Below are 25,346 nucleotides of genomic sequence, written 5' to 3'. Positions count from 1 at the left end.
TGATGCGCGTTTGCATCTGCATATACATTCCCAGCATACCGCTACTAATAGTTTCTTCACAAACTGACAAATCATGAGAACTATCAAACAGTGGGCGATCGATAAGTGACTCGTTACACTGTGTCGTGAGGTACAATTTGTAATTCTTCCTTGACAAATGGTCTATTGGGCCCGTCTTTCAAGTAGTACAAGATCGGTTCACCGTCTTTGATGTCGACCAGGCCGACGTTGTCTCTTGCCCAAGAGTCTGGTGACTTCGTTGTTGATGGCAGCCACCACTTGCGGCAAGCGTACGACCCATTCCGTATTTTTGTTTCCGGGATTGATTAAATCCTGTGTGTACTGGTGTGAGATAGGCGTTCGGCTAAGGTGCGATTGAATCTCTTGACGATGGCTGGGCCAGCAGCTGTGACACGGCTCCCATGAATACGCATCCTCGGATCGATTTGCAATATGACAGGAAAGGTCAAGCGACTGCGTTTGTATATACGTTCTAAGATTTTGGCGACTTTGTTCGATTCTATCGTCGTCAGCGATTCGGCTGCTTTGTAGCGACTTGCGACACTGACGATTGTCAGGGCGTACTTGTAGGTTTTACGGCTCACCCTGTCATGAGGTAGAAACAGGAGGTCAGCTTGATGCACGCGATTCGGCGTCGAAATGTCAAATTTCTTCTCGGGATGTACCGAGGCGCCGACAGGTAGACTTGCCAGATAGCTTGTTTTTTTAAGCCGGCTTTCTCTTCTTAGACTCGAGCGGCTTTGGTGAGTTTCGGGATGGCGTCCCCGCCTTTCCAATACCCACATGGGCTGTAATAAATTTGCTCCATGTATGTATTGTGTGGAGATGTACTCTCAAAATACCTTTAGACTAATCCTCTCTATAGAACCGGGGCGGTGGTTCAGCCTAATGGTTAAAACGTTGGCTTGAAAGACCCGGGTTCGAATCTAATGGGCCAATTTGTGAAACCCATTTCTGGTGTCCCACGGGATGTTGTGGAATTCACCGGCGTAAAACCAAACTGAGTCAGTCAAGAACGTTGAAGCCGCGTTTTGTTTCCCCGACCATTTTAACATTATTTCAAGTTCAAATCCTAAAATTCGTTCCTAAGATTACAAGAGTGAAAGAATAACTTTTGCCCCTGAAAATATGTGTTTTTCTCATTTAGTTTGCATTACAAGTGAGCCATTTCTTAGAAGCCGTTTCAGTCGTTTAAAATAAAAACAGGAAACTGTTGTGTCCATGACGACTGGCATCCAAAGTCCCCAGTCTCCCTGACAACCATCCAAATTCACTATCAATTGCTATGCATCTAAAGTTGAAAACGATCATAACCATAGCCAAGTCATTTTTACCCGTCTTAAATATCATGATATGATAAACCTCTGAACAAGTATATTGAGTTCCCAAAATGGCTGTTCCCATGAATGATTTACTAACCTCATGTTTTCAAGAAACATTAAAAAAATACGCTTAAGGCCATTACCCTTTGCACGGTTGATACTACCAAATGTTCTTTCTGAGGACACCTTAAAATACATGTAATGTCAGTGTTTTATTTCGTTAGGAGATAAACCTAGTGCGTTTGAAAATCAGAGACATGCTTTACTGAATTGATGGCGACTAAATTTCAATGGGAACCGAACGCCAAATTTCAATTGGAACCGAACGCGTAGCGTGAGGTTTCAATCAAACTACTGTTTATTCAGTGCAATTCTATGTAAAATACCCGAGATCTTGTGGGACGAGAGGCGAATTCATCTCAACTCCATTACGACTAAAATATTCCAGCCTACTGTTTATTCAGTGCAATATGCCGTCTTGGGGTTTTCATCCCAACTCCACGACTAAAACCAGCTTATTTTTTGTGTGCCGTGAAACTGTACCCCTGGCCATAATGGAATCGCCGGACCTACTTATTTTCTTCAAAGTAGACAGTTACGCAACAGCTTGAAATGGCGGACGAGCCAGTGTTTACATTTTGCGAAAGGTTGAAATTTGAAGTGACAGTGGACAATACTTGACTAACTGTCGAATCTGAACCCTGCAGAATCGAAGAATAGATCCTTTCCTGATCAACCTACGACCTGTAACTCATCAAAGACTGTTGATTTTTATGACCGGCCAATCATGATTTCACGTACTGCCTCTACCCCGGCATGCGACAAATGAGTGACAATGCTGCTGCTTAGTGTACATGCGACTAACTTGTGATTCCTTGGAACTTTGTTTCCATCGTTTGGGACTGGACTGTGTCCAAGCGTTTTCAAAGTAGATAAACATAACCGTGACAACCTTGCGGGAAGCTGGCAGAGTGCAGAATTATTTTGTGAACGATGCAACGTATATGATAGAGTAGGACTATGAGTGGCATAAATGTGGTGTTTCGCCAGACCGTTAGATCTATCTTGCAAATTTCCCATTCTAAACGGAATTAAATATACCATTTACCATGTAGGCAAATGTGTACTAATGTTTTGTTGCATATTTTGTATAGATAGGGATGTATTTTATACAAGGCCTTCTGATTTATATGTTAGATATTCTTTTGTTTATGTTTGGGGCTGTGTTTTTTATGATAAAGGTAATATGATAGTGAGGTTCCCTCATAATTGTTGGGATCATATAATTGTATTTTTCGAGTTTAAATAAATGTTTTATCAGCATTTCCATCACGTATGTTGTGTTGATATTAGTCATGTTGGTGGTCAAGCTGAAGTAGTGCGGCAGTGTTCTATACGTGCGCAGTGAAGCGCAATGAAATCAAACGCATTTTTAATCCAAAAATTTCCAATTGCCTATGTGGAATATTCGAAAGTCAGCGTCAAAATCCATGGAGTTGTTGTTATGATCCGCCATCATTGTGGTCAAACGGAAGTAGTTCTCACAATAAGATTTGTCAATGCGCGGTGAAGCGGCCTTACAATCAGATGAGCGTCAATCCACAATTGATGCCGTCTGATTTTTCTGAACAACCAATCAGAATCTAGTATTTTCTTGATTCATGGTAGAATGTTTAATAAACCGCTCAAGTCGATGTGTACTTTCGTTTTATCAGTAGTATATGAGCCATTTGTTAAAATTGACCTGGTTTTGACCACCTTGCTGTTATAGTCACTTTGTCTGCATATTTGGCTGTGATGCAAACTGATGAAGATGAACTGTTGCGAACATGTTCCATGACGTAGGGCATATTTTGGTCAATTATTGGAATCCAGTGTCAGCTTACATTGATTAATGCATCAAATAACTCGTAAAAACCTTCGTGACTGATAACCTTATCACGTTTTCATACCTACATTACAATTGATAGAAAGATGTATAATTGTCAAAATGAAACAAGAAGACAAAGGCATCCACATGCTGGACCTTTTGTCTGATCTTCATCTATGAGACGAGTGCAAAGAAATGAGACATTTTAGCTATTTTTGTGTTTGCCCACCGGTTTGTGGAAGGGGTTGAAAACAGGACCTTCTGTATGACATCTGCATAAAATTTGTAGCTGTAAGAACGTAATCATAGACATGCGTCCTTCAATGTGATGTCGTTTGTATTGTTAACCCTTAATTTGTTTACTGAACAACGTGTTTGTTTGAATGTTATGAATAGTAGTATGTGGCATTTTTCTAAACGAAACGAATCTTACTGCAACAATCTACCCAACTAACACAATTCACATCTACAGTTGAATCTGTGTAGATCTATCAACTGTCCAAGTTTGATGAAGTGATATGTTACGGTTTATAACATCTTCACAACGCATCTAAAATAGCACAGCCACCATTTCCAGCCTGTCAGAATTGTTGGCATGGAAACATTTCCCAAACTATGAAAGAGTTCACCATCATAGACCTACCAAGTTTGGTAAAAGAAATACGGTACAGTTTTCAAGATCTGCATTGGGAACGAAACGTGACTGTGAGGGGTGAAAAACAACATATATAAAATGTATGTCTTTCCTGTCTATTTTAGGTAATTTTATCGATGTATATTTTATTCTTCTGCTAGCTCTTGCAAATGTCAGTTAATGGTTTATTTTCATTCAGTAGGACTTCTTCATCTCATCAAAATATATGGAATAAAACATATGCCTTATAAAACATATATATTCAATCCTTCACCAGCAGTCACTCTTGAATGAACAAGATGCGCGCTCTCAAAATGCTGCATTTTGGACTACTTGTCCAAATTGTAGAGCTAAAAACGGACGACAGGCCAAAATACACAATACGTCCATTTGGCCCGAAAATGTGTGAGGATTTGTGTCGCCGTATGGGTGGATGCACGTTCTACACATTGTCTTCTGACCTGACCTGCGAACTTGGAACCGACAACAGCGTGGTGACTGAGGGGAAGCAGATGTTCCATCTCAAGGTGAGTTTAAATGGAATGGGTTTCAAGTGAACAATTGACTTGCCTTTGCATGTGTTTATGATCGGTGCAAACCACTCGGTAGGGTGTTTCACCTTTTCGCATGATTCATGAACACTTTTTTTTCTTTTTTTAATTTTTTTTATTAATTCAAAATCAGTAAATACAAATATACAAAGTACATGATGCAACAACACTTGGACACCGTAAAACAGAAATTCATATGGGTTGGCATTACGCAACCTCTGTACTAGTGCAAAAGTAATAATGTGCTTTTAAGCAAAAGTTCAAGAACAATGTTTTTACTGATTCTAAACCGATTTCCATTTAACTTTATTCAAATGAAGGAATACAACAATGAGCAAAATAGAAAACTCATGATAAAGACTGTTAGTATTTGATAAAGCAAATGCCTTGCATTTTTGGAGAGGTGGTCGTAAGTTCCGTTCTTTTCAGAAATAGGTTACTTTCCCTGAGAATCCCACATGCAAGAAACATATAAGGTGAACCCATTCTCTTGGGATTCTGGCACACTCAGTGGAAGCAATTACAATAATCTGTTGCCTCAGATGTCTGGGCCCCACTTGTCCGTTTCCATGGCAACAAGTCTGACTTTGACTTTGTTCATAGTGGTGTGTTTGTCCGGACCATATCTCGAAAGGGTACTGGGTATTCTTTCCTGAAACGGAAAACAAACAAAAATCAGTCTGTCAACTGCTGTCTATTATAATTTGCATTTTATTCCTTTGACTTTGACATTGATAAGTGCCTTACATATAAGTACAAAGTTATTGTTACTGTTTTGATAGCTCAATAACTTCTCTTGTATACGAATGGATTAGACAAAAACTCGCTCATCAAATCTTTAAGGAACTCTTAGAAGATTTGTTCTTTGACATTTGTGGGGCCAGAGGGGATTTGTCATCTTTTGATGACTCTTGTTTTATGCTGCTGACAAACAAAATAGAAACTCAGCAACAATCACATATCCAATGGTGGTGAGATTTTAGAGTTTGGCTGTGGAGTGCAAAAGTGAGTATACATTAAAACGCCAAAACCCTTCAGAGTCTATTTACAATTCTTACTATACAATGAGTAAGTGATTGACGCCGCATTCAGCAGCATTACATCTGGACAAGACAATCAAGTGATTGCCAGAACATGTGTTTATGAATCACTATCAAATTGCAATGATACCAGTGTTTGCGGAACGATGAGCCTATCCTGCCCTTCCGGTGGCTTCCGTCATAAACATAATACTAGCCAACTGTTCACTTAGAAGAAACGTACACACAAATGGGAAATGCATCGGCTATATTTGATGGACTGATGCATCACATTTTGCAATATCCTCCACATGTTTACCACAAAAAAAACTGAACGCTTTACTGAGGCCTTGAATGTTGCACATTTGATCGAACAGTTTCCGAACAAGAAACGTATCGCATTCTGTAAACACCAAAGCCTGGAGCTGTTGATGTAAATTACTCGACATGAAAGGAAAGTTGACTGTTTGAAAGCTGATGTCTCCTTTGTCACAGCTTTGTAGGGATTTGTTTGTCACCGTAGTGATTGAGTGAGTGTGTGATTGAGTGATTGAGTGAGTGAGTGAGTGAGTGAGTGAGTGTGTGATTGAGTGAGTGAGTGAGTGAGTGTGTAATTGAGTGAGTGAGTGAGTGAGTGAGTGAGTGAATATTTATCGTCACATCCTCAATATGTCAGCCATATCGTGACGAGAACATCTTATAAATTAAAAATGAATATATTCTGAAGATTAAAACCTTTAGACGATGGGCAGTAAAACTACTAGAGGTGTCACACTAAATCCTTATTCACAGATCTGAACATAAAACACTTGTCTCACTGGTCCTATATTAAGTTCGGGGGTAAATGAGTGGAAGGGAACTGGCTGTTTGATGGTTATCGAGCAAAACTAAATCATTAATATACCTGAAGCTAAAGTTAAACATCTTGTCCAAATGACCTTGTTTTTGATTTTGCCAAACTGAACAGAAATTCAGATTTATAAGCATAAAGAAACAAATCCACGAGGATGGGAGCACAATTGGTGCCCATGGGATGCTTACTTCTTGTCTAAATGCTTTATCCCCCATGTTATGAAGTAAGACGTTCAGCATGTCACATATTGTTTTCTCAGTAAACTTCAAATGAAATTTGAATTTAAATTTTGACAAATTATCCTGAGCTTCTGAAGATAAACATGTATACTGAACCAGAAAAGAAATGTCGCACCGATAACGGTTTCTTACAGCACACACTTTAATTCACTCTAATTAACAATCAAAACGGATGATTTAGTTCAACCTTGACAATTATGGTTAACACATTTTCGGGAATCACATTTAGAGTTCCCACAAACAAAATCACATAAACTGGTACCATTAAGATACCCCAAAGTCAGTATTGTGTGTGGCCTCCATTGGCATCGATGAAAGCGTTGCATCGTCTGCACACAGAATGAAATAGGCGATTGATGAAGGCCATAGGCACTTGGACCCATACTGTGCGAAATGCCATACTGTGCGGTGTTCCATTGGACTAAAATCTGGAGTGAGTGCAGGCTATTGTAGTGTTTGGATGCCATGTTGTCTGATGAAGTCTAATCTTGCTCTGGCAGTGTGGGCACTAGCATTGTCTTGCTGGAAGATGTGATTTCTGTAACGACCAAAATGTGACACAAGGTGGGGTCTTATGACTCGGTCAATATAGCGAGCATCTGTCCTCATCCTGGACCACGATTCTGGAACACCACGGAGTCAACTAACTAGTTCAGACCGATTGCACCCCGACACCATGATGATTGGACCATCCGGCGAGTCTTTTTCAACAATACCCTCATTGGAAAATAGTTCCCCACGCCTTCACCGTACTCTCACTCTGCCATCCCGACTGTCGAAACACAATATCGGCTTTCATGAGATAAAAGCACAGTTCATCATTGTCAATAACGCCAATTTCCATGCCCATTGCCCATCGGTTTGGGCGGTGATGAGCGGTGAGGACAGGGCTACGATATGGTCTGTGAGACAGCAGAGGTTTCTTCCGCGCAAACGTCCACGCACTGTATCGGCACTGATGGGTCTGTTGTGACTCCCAAATGCTCTGGTGTGCTGTTTCCGTCGCTCTGTGGAAGGGATCCTGCAGATGGTTGCGCACAATCTGTCGGTCTTGACGTTGTGATGTTACTAGAGGTCGCCTATTGCGTGGACGATCTTGGATGCTGTTAGTGACCTGATACCACACCTGCAGTCGATGGATTGTCCTAACCTGAACATTAAAATGATTGGATACCCTCCGTGCAGTCTGGACAACTTGGTTCCTCTGATCTCTCGTAAGTCGTGGCATGGTGATTGTGTCAAAACAAAAATTTCAGGCTTGTTTGGGACTCGCTTTCATTGGTTTGGTTGTCACGACATGCACGTGCATTTTCATTTTCACGAATGTCATATGGAACCATGTGTGCCTTTTTCGGCGCGTTTGGTCGATATATCAGAATACATTGATGTTGGTAAATACTGTCAAATTGGATTGAAAACATGTTAACAAAACGGTACAATCATAATGCAAATACCACCTTGTAAGAACAAAATTTTGCATTTGGTTTTGAAAGGCGACGTTACTTTCGTGGTTCAGTATAGGTATATCTTTGTTCACCAAGTTTTTTGATAAATGCACCTTGGCTCAAGGAATGAATATTTTTGTAACGTTTGTCAAGTGGGAAGATGATGTACAACACTGAAAAATCAAATGTTTTGACAGAGCTGAACTCGGTCAGTTTTTTGAGAATCCAAATCGTATTACTTCCGCTTGTCACAGTTGGCGTCAACGTAAGTATCTATTGTGTGACGCCGTACAGCAGAGCTCCTACACTGTGGCAGCAGCCTGTAAACTAAGCAGAGTTATGGATGGACCAGACAATCCAGTAACATGATGGTTCTCTGATTTTGATGAATGTAAGAGTCGGGGTATGATAATTGTGAATTACATTCACTGTATTGACGTGCTGGTAATGCTATGACTAGATATCCAGTAACGTGATAGTTCTCCTGAATTTGTTTCAAGTAAGAAGCAGGTATGATAATTTTGAATTACGCCCACTGCGTTAACGTGCAGAAAGCGTGTTACACACGTTTAACTGAAAAAGGCGTGACGTCAATGTGGCATTGTGGTACGTCATGTATCATTGAGGCGGAGAAATAACCCGGAGTTCTCTGTGAATGCCAATAACCTATGAAGCCACGAGAGCAACCTCACACACAAGTTCATCGCAAATACAAGCATTATTTCTAGTCAAATTTGTCATACATATTATTACATTAAAATAGCATTTTAAAAACCATGCCTATCGTAACGTGTTCGGTTGGTCAGGCTCGCTGACTCATGCTCTTGATCACTGGATTGACCAGACTGACTATTTACAGACTGCCGCCATATAGTAGGAATGTTGCTAGTGCAGCTACAACCAAATACTCGTTCCTATTTTTAATGAAATGGCGTCCGAACCAGAATATGTTACAATTTTTAGTTACTGAAATTTTAGAATTTTGCGAGACTTCTGTTTTCCTTGAGAAAGCTACTTAAAAGAAAACAAACACCACCAATTTCCATGTTTGCAAATGTTATATTCAGGAGCTGGGGTCATTTCTTTCTGATGAGTTTAGTCAATGTGTTGTTCAACAGTAGTTTTCTAATGGGGTTACTTATAGTTGCTCAGTGTTCTGAAGTTCAATGTTTCTCAGGTAGTCACATTGATTTATCATTGTTCTGCATATTTTGTTTATCATAAAAGGACAAACACCCATTGAACCAATGTGCAGGCGACTCTCAACTGATAATCAGCAGAGCAGGAAAACCGAAGTGTGTGAAATGTAAGTATGGTCCATCATTTGCAGTAACACTACTGCTTGTGCTGGTCTAATTTCATATATTTCATAGGACATTGAAACAAGTATACTCAGTCCAGCCTATGCATGTCTAGAATATGTCGTAAATCCAGATTAGCGCAGTCTGAACATGAAAATGTCTCTGGGTATTTTTTTATTATATTTTATGGTGATTGATTTAGGAATTTTTTGTGTGTGGGAAGTCAGTTAATTCCAGAGACTAAATGTTAGTGTTCGCGCATCATTATGGACCAGTTATATATTCATGAGATTATACGTGTAGTACAATGGTCTAAGGTGGCACGTGACACTGTAGCACAGCAAAACTAACTTAGTTTCCGTTCTTGCGGAAACCTAATGGATACTGGGTAATGTAGGTTTCCGCTAGGTTTCAGTATCCGGAAACAGACAATGCGAGTTTCCGCATAGTTTACAAAACTGAAACTAACAAATCTAGGTTTCCGTCAAGTTTCTACAACTGAAACTATCATCATGCGTTTCCATTTAGTTTCAGTTCGCTGAAACATTCATAGCAAAATGACTTAGTTTCCGCTATTGCGGAAACCTATTGGATACTGGGTAATGTAGGTTTCCGCTTGGTTTCTGTTGGTTTCAGCTTAGATGAAATGGCAAACTTAGCTTTGTGCTGTTCCATTGGGGGACTAATTTACTTACTGTTACATTTGCAAGATAATTTCTGTATACAGAATCCAGCTAGGATCCATGCAGGAAGCAAAAGTACTGTACGTGCCGTAGTCCCTAGTATGTTGATCAACTTTCAGGTGTTGGCAATCTATATCCAATTTTTATACTGTACCGTTAAAGTGTTTATGGTTCCATGCCAGTTTTGTAGTGTACATTTGTGCTAGACTAGTTATTTTTACTGTCCTTCGAAGACAGGATAAGGATATAAGTTTGTATGTATGTATGTATGTATGTATGTATGTATGTATGTATGTATGTATGTATGTATGTATGTATGTATGTATGTATGTATGTATGTATGTATGTATGTATGTATGTATGTATGTATGTATGTATGGAGAACACAACTTCTGTATGAATATGCAAATACAAATATGTCAAAACCCTACAACATTTTATGCATATGATGAAATGAGGTCTACTAGTGCATGCATAACATATTTGCTGTGGTATTTATTAAACAGATTTCAAATTAAAATTCAAATGTTTATTGTATGAAACGTCATGGGCCCATATACATATACATGAAGTATACATTTGAAGCTGCCTCAATGTATCTTAACATCTACACACTAACAATCTCACATAGTAAAGACTTGGCAACTTGCTGACAATCATGAAGCTTCTGTTGCACTCATACTGAGCAGACAGCAATCCTCTGATCTGGTACATATGAAGCAGAGCCTGAGTTGAGACATTTGTTTTGCCACACAGAGAAAGGGGAAATATAACCAAGTTGATTACAACAAGGCTTGAACCAGTCCACAACCGCAAACAGATGATGCCATCCTCATCATCCCACACAGACTCTGCATCATCCTGCAAATACAACACATACAATGCTTAGTAAAACTGCAAAAACAGCCAAAGTAACACATGTATACATATTCAAAACATGCACAGTGGTGCATCTGATCACAATCAAATTATAAAATTTAAACGACTAATTTGTAGATGTAACCAAAAGATTTTTTTCACAATCACAAAGGAAAGGTCTGTAGTATACATGTTATATTGTATCTTCCATTGGACATGTCACTATTTGACTGATTGGTACCAGAAAATAGTAGCCAACCCAGTATTCTGAAGCAAATTGTGGTAATATTTATTACTGTTACTGTACTCATATTCAAGGTAACATCTACTACCAAATCGCCAATTGAAATCTAAGCATAGGTAAAACGGTACATGAAAAATATTTTAAATAGATACGAATCATGTTCAAACACTGAATGTAACACCTGATTATATCTGTGATCTTTTTCAAATTGAAATGACCAACTCAACTGAGAAAAGTATACAAAACCTAACATTTCCCATGAATGAAAAATCGTGGGTATTTCTTAGTTTTATCAACCCTCTAAGGAAACATTCACAGCAATATAATAACATAAAATATTATTATTTAATGCGACCTTTACTTTAATTTAAAACCCGTAAAATGTGTAACACAACTTATTCACTTTCAGTTATAGCTACATATCTGATATGTAATTAAATATATTCATTATCGATATATGATTGATAGCAAAGGGACAGATCAAACTGAACTCCTTAAGTGAAACCTGTGAAGTGAAGTATCTTTGACGACTAACCTGATGAGAAACTGCCGTCCATTCCAGACGGATTCCTTGTTTCCTTGAAACAAACGACTGGCAGTGCGGACAGAAAACTGGGTCTTTTTCTTGGAACTGAAAAACATATCAACTTATGATTACACTGGAATCCACGCACTGTTACTTTATGAGTGATTCTTTTTTTCACAAAGATAAAGAAATTTATTATATGTATCTATTTAGTGTTTACTTGTTTTTGACTAAATGCTGATGAATAAAAAATATTGTTTTCAGATTTCCTTTAATGAAATTAGGAGCATGGTATGGTGTTACTATAAATGATTACTAAGCCAAGCCTCTTGTCAATCACCAACAAGTCAGTGGATCCACAATACGTATCTGTAAATCAAATAATTGAAACAATGATTCTTTGAGAAATGTTATACGTGACTTGTGTCAATGCATTGTAAGGCTAAGAGGTTTAATAATTGATTACACAAATTATTACACAAAGCTATGAGTGTAAAGTACATGTAATAATTGTTTTAATGGTTATAAAATGATAAAAAAGATGAACTGGTATGATTGGATAAATACTGCCATATAGCTGGAGTATTGCTGAGTGCGGCGTAATACTAAACTCACTCACTTAGATATATTGAGCTGACATTACATATAAACTAGTAATTTATACTGCAAAATTAGATAAGTAAACTTATAATACATGGGAATAGTATACGAAGATCTAGGTGTAGAACTGAAAAGAATGAACATGATATAATCATGTCTAATACACTTGCATGTTTTGAGCTCAATACGTAAATTACTTACATGATGAAGTTTTACGTCCAGCAGTAATATTTTCGTATATTGCCTACTCCTGACAGGGTTTTGAAAAATCACCTATTTGCCACTAACACAAGTTCTCATGAGTAGGACTCATGAAGCTCGATCAGGACTATTAAAGTAACGTGAATATGTTTTCAGATTTATTCACTGTTAGTTATCTCTAGGCCTACATGTTGATGCTTGACACTGTGGAGGAGCAATTAGTGCCCATAATGAGATGAAAAGACCCTTAAGCCCATAACAGCCCACTGTTGTCACTTTGGGTTCTCACATTCAATCTGCTCATTTCCACTTTTCACGGTCCCCTTTGATGTCGGCAATGTAAACAAATAAAACAATGGCGACCGGATCACGTCCACGCGAGACTACCTAAATCATTATAAAAAACACACAGCTGACATTTTATGTGTATAGTGTATGTTTATTTTGTTGTATAACGCGGAAAGATGTTGTCAAACTGTAATGTTAGATTTAGATTAAAAAACAACAACAAAGTGTTTTTCCCGTGAGTCTTTGCGAGACGCCATTTTCATAGCCGCCTCAGTTACCCTCAAAGCACTGGAAGAGAAAATTCGCTACCTGGAAAAGAAAGATGGAAAGGGCTGCGAAAAACTCGCAGTACCACGATCCTGTCAGGTAGCACCAATTTATTTTGTTGTCAAATAACGTTTTATGAATTATTTACTTTACGTAGAGAAATCCGGATTGATAAACAAGCTAATCTATCGAATTACAGCCACTGGCCATAGGTATTCGTCACTATGCATGTTAATTTGGTGCAGCTAGAAATATGTCTTGAATCTATTTAATATCCGTTTGATATTGTTCATATTTTGCACATGGGTCATGAATCATCTCAGCTACATTTATTTTCAATTTAGTGCGTGTCATAGTTATGGCAATTTTTAACATGGTGGTCTATGGGGAAAGAATACGCAATGTTGTATATATGTTGCTCATGTAACTACAACGCGGAAAATTATGTATCTGTGATGATTTCCTAACAACTTGCAAAATTTGACAACCAAATATGGAAAACTGAATTAATGAAAATTACACAGCTACACTAAAATAGCATGCAAGTCCCATGACTGTATGAACAGTTTTGCTCGAACTATTTTCAAAGGTTGGTGAAGTAAAATAAGTCAAATATATAGAAAAATATAGCAAATAGATTATATATTAACGGATTTGTTTTATTCATTTAGGCTGTTGTGAGGAAACGTGTCACGACTACTACTGGAGGCAAAGATCACCCTCTCTTACTGAAGGTATGTGTTTATGGTACCACAAAACATAGACATAATTTCCCTTTGAATATTTTATTATTATCCTTCCCTAGATACATTTTCACAAAATGAACCATACTAAAGTTACATTTGCAAATGGATTTGAATAACCGGTAACTTAATCATGATTTCAAATTGGACCAAATAAATCTTAACTTGCAGTCAAAGTGACTCCTTGATTTTACAATACCGTAATTGGTTTAAACATATTTTTATTCCTAGAGAATATGGTTTGGTAAAAAAGCAGAACTCTGCTTATATCAATACCTCACCAGTACATATATCATTTAAACAAATACAAAAGAACCTGGATACAAAAACCCACGAATTAAATCATATATGTGAGTTGTAGGCGCTTATAAACATTGAGCTTGCAGCTACACTTCATTAATTGATTGCATATAATTGTTAGTATAATTTGTCAAATCGTTTAGACTTATAGACGTATTGATGCAGGGACTCTATTATGTTCTTATTGACGTTGTTGTTTGCCGGAGGTATTCCGTATAACACAGTTTGGAGATTGTGGCCATTTACATAGAAGTAGGTATTATTTCTAATAGCAGTGTATAACTTACATGTTAAAAGATAATGAAAAGTATCTTCATTGTGGTATCCACAAGCGCATCCAGGGTTGTTAGAAATGTGTCTATTTACTTTATCCGCATTCAAATCACTACAGTCGAGCTTAAGTCGACAGTGTACGATCTGACAGAATCGACTGCCATAATTTAGATCTAGATAATTATTTGATTCATCATTTTTAAACAGAGATTTGAATTCACCGATTGAGTTAGCGAATACTAAATTATCAGGTAATGAATTCCAAATTTTAATTGTGTCAGGTAGGAACGACTTTTCATATATTTTAGTCCTAAAATTTATTGTTTGTAACTTAAATTTATTACGGAGATTGTATTGACTGTTTTCGCAGACAAAGTTAGGGACAAGAGGTAGTCAGGTGCGAGATCGTTATTCATCTTGTAAAAATATATTAGTAATGTCGCGCCTCCTTTCTTTTAATGGTTTAGACTTTGTTTCGACTAGTGCCACGAACTGCGCCGCATGTTGTACGAAGTGCATCTAGATGTAACCGTTCAAGAATAAGACACTGATCATTTGTACAATTATCCCAGATATGACAACAATAGTCAAATATCGGCATCACAAACGATTTGTACATGGTTTCTAGCGTTTTTCTGGAGAGGCGATATTTAAAACTTCGAAGACAATTTATCTTGGGGCTAACTTTCTTAACAATATCTTCAATATGAGTTTTCCATCCACAATCACTCTGTAGAGTTATACCCAGGTGTTTATGACTTCCCACTTCTCGTATCAGGGTTTGGTTCATGTTCAAGGTCGGAATCGTGTCGTTTTTATGTTTACGAGAGAAATTGATTGTTTTGGTTTTATCAGGGTTGAAGGTAGCTTGCCACTTGTCTGCCCAGCTAGAGATACGGTTTAAATCATCGTTCAGGCAGGATGCGGCAGTATCGTGATCATCTACAATTACGTCACGTGAGGTGTCGTCAGCAAATCAACGTATGTGGCTTTTTATACCATCTACCAAATCATTTATGTATACAATAAAAAGTAAGGGTCCCAATACGGAACCTTGTGGGACGCCAGCAAGTACAGGTTTATAATCGGAACTGTATCCATTAATGACGACTTTTTGTGATCTGTTTTGTAAATAACTTTCAAACCAATTCAAAAGTGATCCACCAATGCCATAGCTTTTAAGTTTAGAAATAATGCCCTTGTGCCATACCTTATCAAATGCCTTGCTAATGTCACAAAAAAAACAGCTCTGACCTCTTTACCTTCATCAAGTCCTTTCGCTATGAAATCATACAAATAAGTTAATTGGTTAGCGGTAGAGTCGCCTGGCATAAAACCCGATTGTAAATTGGTTAAAATATCATTGTCTCTGAAGAAATTAAATACATGTTTAAAAACCCATTTTTCTAAAACTTTAGACAAACAGCTCGTAAGTGCGACCGGTCTGTAATTGGAACATTCATTAACACTATTTTTTTATTGAGGGGCATGACTAACGCTTCCTTCCAGACGGCTGGAATAGTGAATTTTTGAAGAGACAAATTAAATAGTTTTGTTAATAGAGGAGCTAAACTTTTCGCCATGGCTTTCAGAAATCTATTTCCTATTCCATCTGGTCCTGTAGCTATTCATGGATCGAGAGAGGAGAATATCTTGAACTTCATCAAGTGTAAGATTGACTACATTTAGTGAGTCTGTAGTAAGTTCAAAATGACATTGGGCAGGTCGTAAATCTGAATTTTCTGTTGTAGACTGACAGAGAAATCATTCAAAACATTTGCAATGTCTACGGGGTCGTCGTAGATAATGTCATTTGATATGATTGGTGGAAAGTAGTTACTTTCAGACTTTTTGTTAATATATTGTTTTACCAAACGCCACCATGTTTTTGTACCCACCGAGGAATTTATCCTATAATCAATTTTTGAATTACATTTTCTTTTGGAAACGCGTATTAAGTTGACAACTTTGTTTCTGACTAATCGGAAATTAGCCCAGTCGGAAAGACGGTTTCGATTTTTAGCATTTTTACGAAAACGATTTCGCTTCCGTATTGCAGAACGGATTTCGTTATTCATCCATACGGGATCTTTAGCTCTAGCATTGACCAGTCTGTTTGGTGTACTGATGTTTAATATGTACTTTATCTTTTCCGTTAGGATTTCTACTGCAGTGTCAATGTTACCAGAGGAAAATTTCGTTAAGATGTCTTTGAACACACTCTTTATCCATAGATTTATAATCGTACACAAATCTTTTAATAACAACATCAGTTTTGGAAATTTTATCTTTTACCGTTACGAAAATTGGACAATGATCACTGCATATAGGATCGAGTACGCCTGAGCTAAGCACGCTATTTTCATGGGTAACAAAAATCAAATCAATTAAAGTGCTAGAGCTATGCGTAATTCGTGTTGGTGCATTTATGATCTGGTATTTTCCCACACAAACGTTTAAGCGTTTCAATTTTAATGTTGCTTTCATTTTGAATATCTATATTAAAGTCACCGGCAATAACAGTGAACATGTTTAAATCAATCGCCATATCAATTGATTGAACACTCAAATCCCAGTATTGTTCACTTTTGTCCGCGCGGTAAAATGTACCAATGAGATAATTTCTAGCTTTGCATTTAATTTTTACCCCTAACGCTTCAAGACCCGCAACGTCTAAAGCTTCCATACTCTCTACACATAAGTATTCTTTGACATAAATGGCCACGCCACCGCCTCGTGTTAAACGGTCTTTTCTAAATGGAATGTTGAAACCTGGAATTAGTATATCATTGCTATTAATATTATCATTCAGCCAGGTTTCTGTTAAACATATCACACCAAAGTCTAAAAATTCTGCATGAATGATGTCAATTTTATCTTTAAGACTTCTGACATCTATCATTAATTGGTCCCGGGTTTGGGTGAATATCTCCGCAACAAAGTAAAGGGATGGTGATAAATAGGGAAATAGACGGTTGATACAAGCATCTAAAGTTAGAATAAAATATATAGACCTGAAGTTTATATGCATTTCTTGCATGAAGTGTAACTGCAGAGCATCCCACTGCCTGCCTGTACTGCGTTATGTCAACAGACATGTAACTTATGTATGTACAAAATATTTAGAAAAGCACACGTGCACCCGAAATAAGATAATTGTGAAAATGTTTTGTTGAAAATTGGTCATGTTTTTCAAAGAAAGCTTTTACAAAATAAACACAAAAAGAAAGAAAAAATAATAAAATGATAATACTCATTGAGTTTTTAAAAACAAAAAGGAGAAGAAGCCCCACGGGTTTAAATTACCAAATAAGTAAATCAATTAATTCAGGACCAGTCATTGAAAGTGGACATAAATATAAAAATATTGAATCAAATTTACATCAAGTCTAGCTCAGTCACTAGTGAAACACGCGTGTCATGTAAGACACGTTCTGCACGTGCGTTGCCTTCACATGTTGTACATTCCTAACAGGTTGTGACAGGTGTTTGAGCAATGGATAGTTGGATACCCCAACTTGTGATGCAAAGAATACTGTAAGTATTAGTTTTATAACAAGAAGTTTGTCATTTATGTGAATGATAGCAAGCGAACATGTCAATTTAGATAGATGACACAAACTTGATTTAAGATAATAATCTGTTAATGAGAATTGCCTTAAGCTGTGTGAGATACTGTTTACTTTAAAATCAAACCGGTATTCCAGTCCTGTTTATGACTAAAACTGAATTGTAGCAATATCACAGGTGCCACCAGGCTGATCATCTTTGTCTGAATGTTGTAACAAAAATATGATATAGCAAGCACATTTCAAGGGCAATATTACACTCTGTGTGGAACATAACGATAAGCAAAAACAAGCATGTACAATGCTTTCAGGGAAACTATCAACTCTTCGTGTAATATATTATTCTAAATAAATATAAACTACATTCGGGAAAATTATTACACGCTAAATTTGTAAATAAATAACGTTAGAACCAATCAATGAGAGTGAATACACATATAAAAATATTGAATCAAAACTATACTAAGTCTGGCGCAGTCGGTGGTGAAACAATCGAGTGATGAGAGACATGTTGTACATTTCATAACAGGTTGTGATCGGTGTTTGAGCAGTGGATAGTTGGATACCTCAACTTGTGATGCAAAGAAATACTATAAGTATTAGTTTGTAACAATAAGTTGTCATATATGTGGGTGATAGTAAGCGAAAATGTCAATTTGGATAACTGATCCAATTTAATTTAAAATGAAAATCTGTTAACTGAAAATGCAGACCCATATTGTAATCTTTTATATGACTAAGATTATATTGTAGAAATCTAGCAGGCACAAAGAGTCTGATCGTCAATATCTGAATGGTAATAAAGTATGATGCACAATTAAAGGATAATATTACACTCTCGGTATAGTATAAAAAGCAAGTATATATATATATATATATATATACTGCTTTTAAGGGAAAGTATCAGCCCTTTGTGTAATATGCTAAGCTAAAGAAATAGAAATAAAATTCAGAGAGAATATTACACACGTTGTGAAATATAATGAGAAGCCAATCAAATATAAATCACATTCAAAAGAATATACAGCACTTTTAGTGCAAGACAACAATTTCCCATAGTAAAGTATGCATGGGCTAGTTCGTCATTCGGATTATCAAATCTTTGGAGTAGGATATATTAATATATTATCAGGATATAACTTAGTGCGAGAAAAATGACAATAACTGACAATAGAGATATGTTGGCATTCATATGTTTATGTTTCTGCATGTTTGTATTTTACACACCATCTACTTGCAGACAGCGATATGTCTGCACACATAATTATGGACTATATGATCCTCAGTGTACATTAAGTATGTACACACACAATGTTCTGCACATATATATAGGATGGGCATGTTTCGTACAAAAGGTCAATTCAGTCATGTTGATTAATAATGAGTCATTCATGTGTTATGTTAGATATAGCGCAGCTTTATCAACAACAAACCTGTAGATTCGGGAAGATGTTGAGATATAACCTGTTTTGCCAATCAACAAGTTTTGAAAAAGCATAGTATTATTGATGGTTTACATCATAACTTGTAGATTCGACAGCTTTTAGAATCTGCTGGTATGGAATATCCAACTATTCATGTTTGTAATAGATCACATAGATGTGTTAGCTGAGGGATGTAGTTGAAGGTTATCCCAAGCAACATGTTTATATACACATAGTATCATTGGTGGCTTGTATCAACAGTCACATCTTGTTGTTTCCACAGTAATTAAAGTCAGCTCGTACAGATTATCCCACTATTTATATTTGTGGTGGGAGATCACATAGATGTGTTATCTGATGGATGTAATTGAAGGTTATCCCAAGCAACATGTTTATATAAACATAGTATCATTGGTGGCTTGTATCAACAGTCACAACTTGTTGTTTCCACAGTAATTAAAGTCAGCTCGTACAGATTATCCCACTATTTATATTTGTGGTGGGAGATCACATAGATGTGTTATCTGAGGGATGTAATTGAAGGTTATCCCAAGCAACATGTCTATATAAACATAGTATCATTGGTGGCTTGTATCAACAGCCCCAACCTGTTGATTCCACAGTACATGTATTTGGAGTCAGCTCGTACAGATTATCCCACTATTTATGTTTGTGGTGGGAGATCACATAGATGTGTTAGCTGAAGGATCCTGACTTAGATTGATAAACATTTTCAGCCTGGTTTGCTCACACACATCGTGAAAATGAGAATTAGTCACCACTTTCTTCAGGGTACTATCTTTCATCTTGATGAGAATAACCCCACCAGTGACCCAAGTGGATTCAACTCGTTTCTCTTGAAGCAGATCCCTTGGCTTTCTTGCTAAGAGTGCCCTGTTTTTGTAAGATCTTCATTGACATATATCTTAGATGACTTACTCCTGTTGATGGACTTGAGCTTGGATCTCTGTGCCAGGAGTTGCCGCTTTGTAGCGTTGCTAAGGAACATGACAATAATAGGCATGGGTTGGGACTGGGGTGTGGGTGGGTACCTGGGGACTCTGTGGCTGATGTCTATATCTCGATGTGATATGTCAACACCAATAGACTTGGCTAGCTCCAAGGCCAGCTGATCGGTGTTCTCTCCCTCAGTTTCAGGGATTCCCCTTATTCGAACATTATTTCGCCTTGCATATTGCTCGGCCAGGTCAAGTTTATTGGACAAAGTTTCGATCATTTCATCTCTGTCTGTTACTTTGGATTTAAGTTCTTCGACATCTCTGTCCAATTGTTTGTTTCTTTCAAAACGAAGAGAGATCTCTTGTTTTATTGTAGGCTTTATGGCTTCCCTTCAGCGGAGCCTATCAGAGACAACACCTCCTCATTCTTGAGGGCCAGTAGCAACTGAGTAATGAATTGTCCAGCACCACTCTCATGTGATTGACCATCGTCCTGCATATTACTTGCCATAATATCGGAGGCTTGTTCAAAGTCTGAAAGTTCCGATGTGGATGAATTCGACAAATAACACAGTCTTATTTTCTGTATCCGGCGAAGTAAACACGTCTTCTCTGTTTCTTTTAGTCGAGTTTGGTGTGCTTTCCATATGAATTTATCGATATAACATACGAGAGGGGAACAATTGTGGTAGTTTGAAGTTCGGTCGTAATGTCAGTTCAGAGTCCCATACAGTGGTAAGCACAATCCATAAAAATCCACTTTTTTAGAGCTCATCTACTTCCAAAACGCAGCTATATCATACGTTTCATATTTAGAACCTGTACCCACTGGGCTTCTTCAATATTTCGTCGAAAAATTCACATTGATATTCTCAGCGATCCAAAACACGTCCAGCCCATGAGACGTCACGCCTCTTTCAGTCGATACCGTAATTACTCCAAGGTTATGTCACCTGAGATAACTAAACTTCATTCATCAGGATGTTTATGTCAGGCCGTTCACTTACTGATTGCATAACCTAAAGTGATAAATCTGTAGTTTGCTTGTTGGTATAAATGTCGCTGCAATTGTTTGGGGTTTTTTTAAAACTCGAATGAATGAATGGGGAAATGCAAAGAAAAGTAACGTGTTATTGTTTATTTTTTTCAGCAAAGCCAATGATGAGTCTGGAGACTGAATAATGAATGACCAAGGATGGTCAGCAGGAACATGTGAATGTAATTTTGACCTATCTGTAGTGACTTCCATTATAAATAGTGAATAATTTCCAATTAATAGTGTAGAGACCAGGTTTATGGATGTCAACTCCTTTATTATGTGAAAACATGTTTCAGAGTGAATGCTTACCCCTTCGTCAGGTGTAAGCATTCACTCTGAAACATTGTGTTTTCACATAATAAAGACGTTGACATCCGTAAACATTCGTGTCTTGTATTATTCACTTCTAAGTACACCTCAAAGATTTAATGGTGTAAACATACAGTCACTACTGGGTGAATATACTTGTGCCTTCAACAATACGACTGACTGAGTTTGGTTTTACGCCGCTTTTAGCAATATGCCAGCAACATCACGGCGGGGGACACCAGAAATGGGTTCAACAATACGATCTGTAAGAGATTGAATATAGCAATTTGATGAAAATTACTATTACTAGTACCATTATTACTATATAGAAAATGCAATAAATCTTCAGATATATATATATAAAACGTATTACTACCTCTGGTCTAGGAAGCATGTAACTCCAGAGCAAATTTTGTATAGATTGTGTGTCCTCTTTAGAAAATAAGATATTTCATTCGGTCAATGAAGTGTGATGAATTGCATAATTTGAGTGTTGAGAAAACTAGTGCAAAGTGTGACTGTCCAATTTAGTTCTCTTTTATTCAAACTTCCTTTTGAATTACCCATTTTAAATCATCCTTGGCATTGTCAGTTTCTTGTTGATTGATGTTTGTGTAATTTATCAAAATAACCTAATTCGTTATTACCTGCCATTTTCAGAAACTTGCACAACGCCTATATAGACTTGCATCTATCGATTGGCCAGATAGACGAAAGAAAAAGGTAGCGACAACACTCACCATAGACATGACATCACCAGTCGTGAGTGACTAAGATGACGTCAATTAGTTGCATTCCGTCCCCTTTGTCTGGGATCCCAGCAAGCTTAGGGCATAATGATAATAATGTGTCCATTTATATAGCGCCAAACTCCACACTAGGTATGCTCATAGCGCTAACAATCAAGGTCATTATTACCCCGGATAACCCAAGCTGCCTGTTATGCACTAGAAGGTTATAGTCATATGACTTTTTTCCACCGGGTACCCATTTTCCTGCTGGGTGAACAGAGACAATTTTGAACAAACTCACTTGCCTAAGGTGAGACCACATGTGTCACATGTGCTTCGTTGTGGGGCAGGACTCAAGTCCTAGAAACTCTCAGGTGTCAAGCTGCCAAACACGGTCACCCATCCAAGGACTCTCCGAGCTCGACGCTGCTTAACTTCACCGATTTGTGACCTGAGCTTTAAGCACAGGACCACGCGCCACCACGACGCATACACGACGACACTGGACTTGGAAAGAATCTACACCTCCACTGCTCTCATCAAGGCCAACATGAGGACGAGGATGAGGCATCCCAACCAAAATAACAGAGGGATCTCCGCCCAGGGATGCCCCTTATTGGGCTAACTGACCAACTCTTGCAATTTAATTGAATTTATTTTCGGTTTCATAATGTAATTTTTATTTTATTTTAAGTTTGTATTGTAAGCTGTATGTTGTGTTATTGTATGCTGTATATCATGGTGGACGTTTGGCGATAGTTGTGACATAGAGTGTGTGGCTGAATGCCAAGGCGTGCAAATAAATGTCCGATGCAGCTATGTTTTATTACTGTGTTAAGTTGTATGTTATTTTTATTTTTCACCTTTAGCATGATTTTAAAAATAAATTTCATATCTAACATGCTATTTCAAGATACTAAGTGAATGAAAGTTTAACTGATGAAAAATTACTACTTTGTTATAAATGATATATGATTTCTTAAACTGGATTGAGTTATGCCAAAATGTTTTGCCCTGTTCTTTAGTGCTATATTACTAGTTATATGTACGATCTTTATTTGCCTTAAATGCTAATTCATATTCATGTTGAGAAAATACAACAATGAATCTTATTATATATTCTGTTTTTCTTTAAGTAAATGTCATGATGATAACAAATTGCTTATATTGTTTTTAACACGAGTAACACGATATGAATAAAGAATAATTTTTACATTTAGCTCTTTGAAACGCATATGAAAACCTGTGAACCTGAAATTGAAACCGGTAACTGAAAATATGCGGAAACTATATCGGATTGTTGGTAACTGAAACTATGCGGAAACTATGTCGGATTGTTGGTAACTGAAACTCTGCGGAAACCTGTTGGAGTCTTATTAATAACTGAAACCATGCAGAAACCTGATGGATTCAAAGTTAACTGAAACTCAACGGAAACTTCTTGGAGTGTGGGTAACGGATACCTTGCGAAAACCTGTTGGAGTGTGGGTAACGGAAACCTTGCGGGAACCCTTAGAAAGTGTGTAATTGTAAGTTTCCGTTATTGCAGAAACTCAATGTAAAGAACGGAAACTCACTGGATTCTAGGTGGAAACTTAAGTTTCAGTCCACTTTCCACCAGGTTTCCGCAATGCGGATATTTTTGCTGTGTAGTATGTCGCCGAGTTGTCAAGATCAGATGGTCCGGGTCTGAGTCCAGTTATATGAGGACTGTTCATGTTCTACAAAATGTCCGGCATGAGGTTTTACTTTCTCTCCGGTATAGACATATTATAAGTGGATTAAAGAATGGGTTGCACCTTTATTGTAAGGTAATGCAATGAACTGTAACATAACGTAACTTACTGTGGCGTAAAGTAACATAATATGCGTTTGTTTTTAAAGCCGCAATGACCGCCATGTATGAAGAGTCATTAAGGACACAGAATCTTGCCCACCAGCAAAATCTACAAAATCAATCCATTCAGAAAGGTAAGAACATTTTACAACATGGAAAACATTGTCCATCAGTGTACCCGGTTTCATGGTTCCGTTTTCCAATGATAACTAAAGACTAAACATAATCCAGTTATAAACACGTACTGTGCCTACAAAATCTACACTATCAATCCATTTAGTAAAGGTAACAACATTGACAACATGGAAGAGATAATTGTCCATCAGTTTAACATGTTTCATGGTTCCGTTATCCAATGATAAACTAAGCATAATCTATTTGTAAACACGTTTCCATACCAATTCAAATGTTGTCTTCTGCATTGCCATGCTTCATCACCGTTTGGTATTTACGTACGACACAGGAAACAAGGTGACAACAAGAGCCCATCCGATTCGGTCGCATCTTCTGGTAGTAACAAGTGAATCACTCAATCCCATTTCTCATCTGAACATCTACAACCACTCAGTGCAAACATACCCTAATATTGGCATCCAGGATATCAATGCTGTGTGCTTCGTCCCTTCCACAAGGGAAATACTGGTAGGAGCAAACTTGGGTTTATACTCTGCACCCTTGTATGGACAAGAACTCAGAATCATAAAAAGGGGTGTCCATACTGACTTTGTTGTGGTGGATGATGAGGAAGGCTTATTCTTCGTCAGCAGTAAAAGCGACATCTACAGCAGTTCAATAAAACCCGTTAAACTGAAAAGGATACATACGATTACAAAGGAATTTTTACTTCAACTTGCTGTTGACACGCAACAGAGAAGCGTCTTATATGTCAAGACCTTTATTAAACTCATGTCATTTTCCTACACTGGTTCGCTTCTTGGCATATTGCATGAAGAAACGGATATGCTCTCTTTAACAGTCGACCCTGTCACTAATATACTTTACTTCAACGTACAGACCGATATATTGATGATATCATTGACAAGCACCAACATCAGCGTATTGTTCAAGACACATCGTGACTTCTCACTGAAGATCACAGCTTATGACAACAGACTCTATGTGATAGACTGGAAAGGGCTGGTGGTTTATGTCAACAACAGTTCGATTCCATTGATTACAGGGAAAGTTGACACCGTGAAATGTATGTGTCTTTTACCTTAGATAATTCCACCAAGGAACA

General features: G+C 37.5%; 1 long non-coding RNA gene across 1 annotated transcript; it reads left to right on the top strand.

Moving 5' to 3' along the window:
• The first annotated feature begins 298 nt into the window (after nt 1-298).
• LOC124262771 lies at nt 299-15,199 on the top strand. The gene is made up of 3 exons (XR_006894690.1): nt 299-312; nt 9,546-9,557; nt 15,102-15,199. It is a non-coding gene; the product is annotated as an uncharacterized LOC124262771 (long non-coding RNA).
• The last annotated feature ends 10,147 nt before the right edge of the window (nt 15,200-25,346 follow it).

The sequence above is a fragment of the Haliotis rubra genome, unplaced genomic scaffold (assembly GCF_003918875.1).
Source record: "Haliotis rubra isolate DU_JTF1 unplaced genomic scaffold, ASM391887v1 Scf854, whole genome shotgun sequence".
Classification (NCBI taxonomy): domain Eukaryota; kingdom Metazoa; phylum Mollusca; class Gastropoda; order Lepetellida; family Haliotidae; genus Haliotis; species Haliotis rubra.
Note: the sequence above shows the minus strand (reverse complement) of the source record. Positions and strands in the feature narration are given on the sequence as shown.